The sequence below is a fragment of the Vidua macroura genome, chromosome 4, assembly GCF_024509145.1.
Source record: "Vidua macroura isolate BioBank_ID:100142 chromosome 4, ASM2450914v1, whole genome shotgun sequence".
NCBI classification, from domain to species: Eukaryota; Metazoa; Chordata; class Aves; order Passeriformes; family Viduidae; genus Vidua; species Vidua macroura.
The window spans coordinates 17,227,880-17,237,589 of record NC_071574.1 but is presented as its reverse complement, the minus strand read 5'-3'; the positions used below and the strand labels follow the sequence as shown (position 1 = coordinate 17,237,589).

The following is a 9,710-nucleotide window of genomic DNA, read 5'->3' as shown; positions in this document are numbered from 1 at the left end:
TGACTGCAGAAAAAAAAGCAAAAAAAAACCTCAAAAGGTCTAAAAACCGGCGGCGGCACTGCCCCTGCTGCGCGCTGCGTGGCCCTTTCCCTCTCCGGGAACGTGGGTGCCTCTCCCAGTAAATTCCCTAGCTGGGCCCTTCCTGCGCTAGTATTGAAACTTACCAAACCGTTGACTTTTAGAAAACAAAACAGCAGCAGCGGTCCTTGGATTTGAAGCCATCTTCCTGGGTGTGTGGAAGCTGTGTCTTCCCCCGCTGATAGCAGCACCGGACAGAAATCGGCACTGTTTCTCAGCGGCGATAGTGCTGCCGAGCCGGACATGAGTGGCGTGAACCCCCCACGAACGGTGTGGTCCGAGGGCTTTTCCCCGCTGGGCTGACTCTGGCGCCGGTGGCTCTTCAGCGGCGGTGCTGGCGGCTCTGTCTCCCGTGGTGACGGCGGTGGAAAAGGTGTCTGGAAAAGCTCAGAGCCGGAGCATTATCTGTAGCACAGTTAAAACAGCTGCCGTATCAGCCCCACGAGTTGGGCGCCACTTTTTGCCTTTGTTCCTTGTTTCCACATGCCTCCTGTTTCCCGGGGTGCTGACCAGTGGCTTCCGGGAGCGGCCGGTGGGAGCAACAAACACCTTTGTTGTTCATTGTGATACACACAGAGCTGTTCTGCGAGCGCTACTGTGACCGAGACAAAGAGATCAGAGAGGACGCTTGTTTGCAGTTCGAAGAGAGTTGTATTTGCTCGAACGCTGCAGGGACAAGTGACCCCGGGCGGAGGTTTGGTTACAGTTTTTATAGGGAGTACGTAGGTGATAAGGTAAAACCAATAGCAACAGTGTCCAGTCTGAATACATTATAGGTAAAATCCAATGGGAATAGCTTCAGGGGGAAGGATGAATATACAGAAAAATACAGAAACGAAACTCCAGATTCACAAAGCTTTTTGCCCCTTTTGCGTAGCTATGCACCACCACAAGTAGGTACAGAGGGACCATGAGGGCACAAGTTTTAGCTCTCACTGTGTCTATCTCCACACTTGTTTGAAGCCATCCAAATACTGTCCTGGTATCAGCAGGTGCATTTCAGGGGTTTGCCAAATAATTTAAGACAGCAAAGGCTATTGGGCAGTGCCTTCTGTCCACGTGGCTTTAGGTGCAATATCTGAGTCAGGGAAGTCACAGTTCAGATTATGTTTTGAAGAAAGACAAACAAAAAAAGCAGCCAAAACACTACACCACCACCCACAAATTAGACAGTCTTTAAAAGTACACTGTGTTTGCTGTAGAATTCCTCTATTTTAAAAATGCTTTCTAATGACCTCTTGACTTAGTCTCTGCAGGAAAACCTGACAGGAGTACCCAGCTGACCACCCTGATGCTGCTTTCCAGAGCAGAACTTACTCCTTGAGCAGTGATGCCACAATGTCCTGTGTGCACCTACTCTTTCTGAGGTAAGCCCACAGGAAAGGACAATGGCTGGAGGGCTTTGTTGTGTCCCAGCAGAAGTCCTGCTCCCAAGATCCTGGAAAATGGTTGATCAGGTTCAGGTAAGTTTTGTTGGCTTTCTCTGAGGTGATCTGTGGTGTGTTTGTCATTGCACACTGTGCCCTGTGGAGCAGAGCTCTCAGGGCTGACAACATCTTGTGTGCACCTTTCCTTCAGCTGGGGAAGCCCACACAGCTGAAGAGTCCAGGTTGTTTGAGGCTGTGTGTGCATTATTGTCATGTGCTTCTCTTCTTTGGCATGGCTCTCACACAGTGTGAGACAGGATGTGATTAATGAACAGACAGATTTGTTTCAGGAATAGCTGGAATAGTTCATAACCTCCGGTTATGGTACAAGGAAATCATCCCAGCAGATCTGGCAGGACATGCTTCATTCATCTCTTAAGGCTCATTATCTGAACAAGCTCACAGGAACATGCCAAGGAATGCCTTAAGAACATGATAGCTCCATTAATCATGTAGTCCTGCAATAAAAATAGACATCAAGTGCAATAATTACTCCTCAAACAGTTACATTTGTTGGGACTTTCTCTTAGCTGGTATTGAAAGATGGCTAATTTTCCAGAAATAACACTCTGCTTCCTTGCTTCTAGATAATCAGTAAAGTTTTAACAGAAAAATATCTCGAGTAACAACATGTGTCAGTATAGATTAATGTGCTTGAAATTGTAAGTCAAATTTTGTGCTGAAACAATTACTCCTTTAAAATGGAGCTCATTAAAGGTTGTTTGCCTCCTATTTTATTACATGATACTGCTCTTAGAACTAAAGCAAAGTCATATGGAATAAAAGATGCATAATTCAGAACATGAGGTGGAGAATGAGGAATACATGCTGGGCCAGTGGTTCCTCTTTTGAGGTACCTTTATAAAAAATCCTTTCAATCTTTCCTTGGATGCTGATTTACGTCTAGGAACTCTCACAGGAAGAGTAAACAAGGTTTAGGAAAGGCAGTGATGGGGGCTTGTGCCCTTAAAGCACTGTGGGTTTTTTTTTTTCCCTTGTCAATCAGCAAACCTTATAGCCAAGCCAAAGTTAGTCTTCTTCATTGGAGATACAGCCTTTAAGGTAATAACTTAGTAGACCACACTCAGTAGACCACTGCACCAGAAGTAGTTTAAAAGGAGAGAACGTGCTGTGGGCTGATAAGCTTTGAGCAGGTTTTCCTAAACGGTTCAGGGATTTTGGTGAGTCATTGGGGGCAAAGTTTGGTGCATTTTCTGCATAGGCTTTATTTTTTAGCTAGACTTTAAAATTTGAAGAAAAAGAAAAGCAGATTGTATAGATAAATTTTGGAATTGATACAGAAAAAAGTAAAATTAATACTAAATGCATAGATGTATTAAGAATGTAGGCTTGAACACATTAGACAGTCATCACTGTGCCTGTTGGATATAAATTCCTTCCCCAGCTCTTAATTGTCATTCCTACTCTGTGCAGACATCATTTCACATCATGAAGTTTGTAATCCTTTTGCCTGTGGCTTGAATAAAAGGCAGGATTCATTCTTTTGGCTCTTACTGTCTTTATGGCATTTCTTTCAGTAGCATATTCTATGTTTAATGAGGCTCTGAGGTGCAAAATTTAAAGTGACATCCTGTTTTCATGCAAATTACTAGCAAAGGGCCAAAAGTACCAGGAATTTACCTTAACTTCTGAGAACCAGCCTGGAACACAAGAATAGGAGAGTGGTTTAGACACAAGTTTGGTTTTCTGGGAGTTGTGGATGACACTGGTGGCACCTCACCCCAAAAATTCTGGAGTCATCAGTGCCACTGGAGCTTGAAGTCTGGCTTGGCAGCCAAGTTGGCATTGCTTGCAGGGAAAGTGAGAAGAAGCAAACTGTGTAGCAGCACTAGACATGAGCAGGAGCAGATGCAGTCATCATAGTGAAATCAGGACTAATATATTATTGGCAAACTGCTGCAACTCATTTGTGATTGAATTCATATAAACTTTGCCATTTATGTTTTTTCTTGTGAACCTAGAAAAACATTTCCCTTAATTTGCTGCTTTTGATGATTTATCAGTTCTGTTTTTGAGCCCAGGTGTTTAGATAATAGTGAAGATCTCTGGAATAGGTGATCCTGGCTCCTGCCTGATAAGAGAAGCTGTTTGTTAGTCTGCAGTACCAATATGTATGAGTTTAGTGAGGAAAAACAAAGGGAAATGTGGATGCATTAATATTTCCCTCTGGCTTTTTCTCCCATTTTCTTTGAAAATAATATCTTTCAGTACCAGAGCTGTGAACTGCGGAGGGGTCAAAAGGACTGGGGGAGTATCAGCCATGACAGCAAAGGATAAAGAAATAAAAATGAACTGCAGCGATTGAAAAAGTAATCGAATTTATTTAATTTTAAACCACTCAGCCCTGATGCTGTAACATGAAAGGCCCAACAGAAAAACAGAAGCAAGAGCAATGTGCAGAGCACAGCGCCAGGAATTAGCCAAGGCATTGGGCCATGTTAGAGGGAGCAGTCTGTGTAAATCTGGATTTGGTGTTCCTGCCTAGGCTGTGGTCCCTTGGATTCACCACTGATAGCTGCTGGGAGTGGAGGAGACTTGTGCTCTGTTCCTCTGGAACACCTGTCATGAGCCATTTGGATATCTCATACAGGACACTATGCTATGGACATAAAAGTTTATTTTATGATCTTATTCAAAGATCTAACAAGACAAGAGTTCAAAATGCAAATCTTGCATAAACGTGTCTAGCAGTGACTCCACACAGAGCTGTTGTTGTGATGATCCCTGTTTGCTTTAAGCAGCAACACATAATGAATTCAGACATAGAAAAATGACTGTATTAATGCACTAGGAACAAATTTAGATACTTCATGGGAAATTAGTGGAAAATGGAGATGTATTCCCATCATACTGCCTTTATCAAATTCCTTTGTAAATAACCTCTATTTTTTTTTTTTAGATTCAGGTGATGTTGAACATGATCCAATTTAACTACATTGTTTTTTCTCTTTCGTGATAGAAGCCTGGAGATTTGATAGTATTTTCCTCTCACTCTAAAATAGTGTCATAATTTTGTATGATTGTGTACTGTAAATTGGTCTATATTCCTCAGAAATGGCTGCAGATACTCAGCACTTGGTAAGTCTGATCAATAGGATATGAAAGCACTGGATGATTCCTGGAGGTAAGGAATGTGTTCATTTTATGGGACAGTGATGTCTGTCAGCTCCAGCCTGTTGCAAGACTCTAATTCTGTGTTGCTACTTTCAAGCTCAGGTGAAAGTTTTCTGTACTTTGAAGTTGATTAATACCTAATTTTCATAGACTGTGAATTCATAGTAATTTCATTTTGTAATAGGCTTCATGCAAGTTGAAGGAGACTGATTTCTTTCTTTTTTTTTATTTGTTTTCCTTGTGCAAAATGCAAAGAATTCTGAAAAGCAGAGATAATCACTATGCATTTGTATGTTAATGCTACCAGGTAATCATCTTGAAAGAATGGATATGATTAACACCTTGAATCATAAACTGGGGAAAATGCACAACACTTGACAGTGAGGGACACGTCTGATACAATGTGAAAACATCTGGCCAGGAAATTGTTTTCCAAACACTGAAAATTATAAGTAATTATCAAGTGTTTTCCCTGACTATACTCATAACTCTCTTTTAGTGACACTTGAACTGATATTATGCTGCATTTCTCAGCAGTCTGATTTTTGGATAATCACCCTAGATCTGTGTTTTGCACTCTTCCATCTTCCTGCTTGATGTGCACAGCAAGTGCTTCCCTGGTGCACTTGAAGGGGCAATCAAGGCTGCAGATGAAATAAGGCACTTGTGACAATTGAGGGGAATAGCTTAATTTGGCAATTCTCATGAGCCAGGGGTCTGACAGGATACCCAGGTGTCCCTAAATCAGCTTGAGCTCAACTTCCAGGGAAGGGAGCCTGCCTGTGCCAGTTTTCTTAGCATGAGCTGATGTTTCTGTCAAGAACTTTCCTCAGGGTGAATGGATAGACTTTGGGGTGTGAGAAATTGCCAGAATGTGGTGGCAGAATATTATACTGGCTTATAATAATAATTAAAGAGGACACTTGTCTATGATACCCAGCTGCAAACCCTACGTGAAAAGAAAGGGCAGCTCCAGTCCTTCCATACCCATTTATGCATTTTATTTTTATTGCAAGTTTTCCCAGAAGAAAATATGGTAGAGTGCTAGGGACAGAGCCAAAGGATGCTGGGTTTCCTTTCACTCCAAGAACATTTACAGCTCATAAATCTGGATTCTGTTTCTGGCTTTGGAATATGGTTGTGAATCATTGGTGATTTTTATTGTGCTAATAACCCTTTTCCTGTAGCTGGCCTCGGACACTCAGTAGAAAACTGCCTTTTCATCTCAGAAAAGGAGCTTCTTGTCTCAAATCATTCCACGACACACCATAAAACTGACATCCCTGGTGGTTGTTTCCTCATCTCAGAGATTAAAGTTGCAGTAAGAAAAAATGGCACTCAGTCCTTCAGGGAGCAGGTTCAGAGTAGGTCAGGTCTTGACATTCTTACACAGCTCCAGGAAAAAAAAAAAAAGGATGTAAATCAGGTTGCTTTGTTAAGGAAATGAGGTGAAATTTCACCTCAGGTGGTGATAGTGCTTCATGGGTGTAGCAGAATTTCTAAGAGAAAGAGGGCATGATTTATATTTAGAGGGTTGAGCTACCCCAGCCTAGGCCTCAGATGCAGGCCTTGGTGAGGCCTTGAAGCTTATGACAAAGTTGGAAATTCAGTCTGTGGCACAGTTAGAAATTATGTTAAGGTAATCACAGTGTAATTGAGCTTTCTGGGTGCGAATTAGTATAGGTCTGCAGTGTGAAACTTTAACCACCTTAAGACAAAGACAAACAATGTTTGCTTGCCAATGAAATTGTACTCACTATTGTAAACTATATTGAAGTGTATATAAACTGCCATCTTACAAACAATAAATGGAGAACATACGTTTCACCACATTGGTGCAGATCTGCGTTTGTCCTGTCCAGCCTCACAGATTTTATGAGTCCCTGATTCACACTGGCACCTGCCCTTAAGCTGTGTAAGGTCAACTCTGCCCTGTGGTAGAGTTCCTCACAGGATTTTATCAAGCACTGCTTTTTGGGTGAACCTCCTAACCTGACACAATGTGAGGGGCCATTAGGTACTGAAGATCACACGTGAACACAAAATGTTATTGGCTTTTATTTTAACTTCGGGTACCATGACCTCATAGGAGGGCTATACCTTCCTAGTCTGGTGCTTTCATCATGCTAGAAAACCGTGTAGGTTTTGGTTTGAAATTGTTTCTACACTGTTTCTTTGATTTTTAGCAGGTTGAGGGAATATTCTTGCTTCTTCCCCTGTGATAATTTTCTTATTTCATGAGCTGGAAAAATAACAGGGTATTTTCAAGCAATTTAGTGGTTTCATTCTGAAGAATAGTGAAAAATCAAAATCTCAAAATATTTCAAGGAAAGGCTGAAATAATCAAATGAACTTTGGAAAACATTCTTTTTCACTGGAATTGAATAATTCATATCAATGCATACAGGAGGATTAAAGATAAATGGAACAAGGGAATTTGAAATGAGAAAAAGGAAAGCTTAAGATGAGATAAAACCAGTCTGAGTTCTGCATTTTGAATTTCCTATTTAAAAAAAAAAATAAATTAGTTTCAATCAGTACATTCTGGTATTCTGGTAATAATATAACAACATTTTCTGCAGATGACCTGCTAGGAATTTTTTTTTTTTTTTTTGCAACTATATGAAATATTTGAAATACACAGATTTCTGCTGGGATTCTGTCATATTGTTTGGCAGTGAATTTCAGACCTTATTTTCCTTAGATGATCCCTATTTGTTCTGGGGCTTGCTTCTTTTAAATTGTCTCAGGAGTTCCAAGATCTCTGAGCCATAGGTAAATTTATTTTAGACTCCCTTGTGTCACTTGGGGTGGCAACTGGGGGAGAGAAAGTGCAACATGATGGGAAATGGACTTGATGAGTATTGGAACCCTAAAGATCATCCAGTTCCAACCACCCTGATGCAGTTGTTAAATTGATAGAGGAGGCTATAACCAGGCTAATTCATTAAGAGTTCGGTGTCCAAAGGAAAAAATAGTGCTATTCTAATTAAAAATTTGCAAATGAGAAGTCTGGTATTAAATTCAAGTAGCAGTGAAAACTGCATGCTCTGAGGACTTGGCCTGCCTATGGCTAAAGTAACATTTCCAGTCAAATTTGAGAGGGTCAAGGTAAGCACAGGGAACTGGAAAGGGGGTGTGCTTCTGAATAATCAAAACAAGAAGAAAACTGGAGGAATAAAGAGTGTTGGTTTAAATGAAATCAAATGTTTTCAAGAGATGTTTAAGAGTATGCATCATTGTGCCTTGTTCAATTACAAACTTAATTTCTTCAGCTGAGTCTGTGCCTAACTGTGAGCACAAAAATTCACCTGCCATTTTTACACCTCTAGGAGGTTAAAATTACTGCTTCATATTGCATGTTGAAAATATTTTAGGTATTCCATTTAATTCACATGCTCCATTTAATCTGAAAGTTACATGAGTCAGAGCTGACTCCTTTAATCTCTAAAGCCACAGACACACCTGAGGTACATCTGGTGTATGGAAAAGATTGCAAGTGGAGCAGCCCATCAGACCTCTGGACATCTGATTTTGTTTTTGTCTGCCACTGACTGGGTGGGTCTGGAGAAGCCACATTGCTCTGCTACATCCTTGGTTTGCCTCTCAGGAAGGAAAAGATAGTATCACTAACCTTTAGAAAGCACTTGAGAGCTAATTATTTATAGGTTAGGGAGCATTACAGGACAGGTTTGTGGTTTTTTCAGTGTAAAAATTTGCTTGTTTTTTGACTGGGAACAGAGCTTTTTTCCTCTCAATTATTTATAGATGAACTCACAACTCAATGGTCAGTCCAAAGCAAGTGGTGTTTTGAAGAGGAGGCTGAAGGCAAAAGATGACTCAGGCCATTGGAAGAGTACATTTCATTTGCAATAGGGTTAAACACCATTACATTTATTAAATGTAATGATCTAGTAATCAAGGAAAGATAAAAATCTCTAGTAGCTTTTCATTGAATGACATTGTTAAAAGTAGCTCCAAAGGCTCTTCATAGCAATTTGATCTGAGTTAATGTCTTCTACTCGCATTCTACCTTGTCAAATACTTAAATATGGAGATTTCGGGGGTTTTGACATATTTTTAGTACTGAACACTCTGAAGAGATGAGTGGGTTATGCAATTTCTCTTTTTTAGTAAGTCACAGTAAGCAGCCTCTGTATTTTTGTACAGCACAGCCCTATTGCTCTTTTAAACAGTGTGCTGACAAAACAATTTCACTATAATTCACTATAAATTCACTATAATTTCACTATAATTTCACTATAATAGACTAGGTTATAAACAGCGAAATACTCAATATCTGAGTTTTCTTAGTTCTTCTTGGTGTGAACTTTGTGTTGCACAGTGAATATTGATACAGACTAAAGAAATCTGCAGAACTCTGCAGCACTGACTTTATTGATAATCTTTGGCCAGAACATTTGTACTAATTGAGCCTCTCCAGTCCTCTACCTGCTGTGTTGGTTGTAAACTGGAGAACATTGCTGCATAAAAACAGAAACCCAAATATTTGGGTGTATCCAGCCAAACAAGGAATGTCTCTAGGTTAGCAGTCTAGCTGGTTCAACAATGGAAATTATGAAAAGCAAATAAGCAGCAACAGAGAATAATTCTGGGTATTTTCTTGTACTACTGAAGTTATCTACAGTTCAATCATTCCATGTGGATAAAGCCTGGCAGAGAAACCAACTTGGTCTGAGTGGGCTTCTTTGTGCTGAGTATTTGCACAGGAAACATGCTTAGGAAATCTTGTCTGTGTGTTCATCTAAAGCATTTACCTTGCTGAAACCTGCATTTGAGTGCTTACTTACCTAACTCACTTTGGAAAAATACAGACAACTTACTGAAATTTCCTAAAAGTCACTGCCTCAAATATGTGAATGTGAAGAACTGGATTTAAAATGAAAAGCAAAAATGGAACAATTAAAAAAAAACCCATGCCAAAACCCAGCAACCCCCCAAAGGGAAAAAAAACAACCATCAACCCAAGCCCAAGCACTGTAGGAATTATATTTCACCTGCAGACTTTGAGTACTTGTCTTCCTGGTGCTTGAGCAGAGATCAGAGCCT

The 9,710-nt window shown here is 40.4% G+C and overlaps 1 long non-coding RNA gene across 1 annotated transcript; it reads left to right on the top strand.

The window, feature by feature from the left end:
* The first annotated feature begins 697 nt into the window (after positions 1–697).
* On the top strand, positions 698–3,819 carry LOC128806536 (uncharacterized). Its single transcript, XR_008436854.1, has 3 exons — positions 698–772; positions 1,326–1,445; positions 3,735–3,819. It is a non-coding gene; the product is annotated as an uncharacterized LOC128806536 (long non-coding RNA).
* Positions 3,820–9,710: the final 5,891 nt, after the last annotated feature.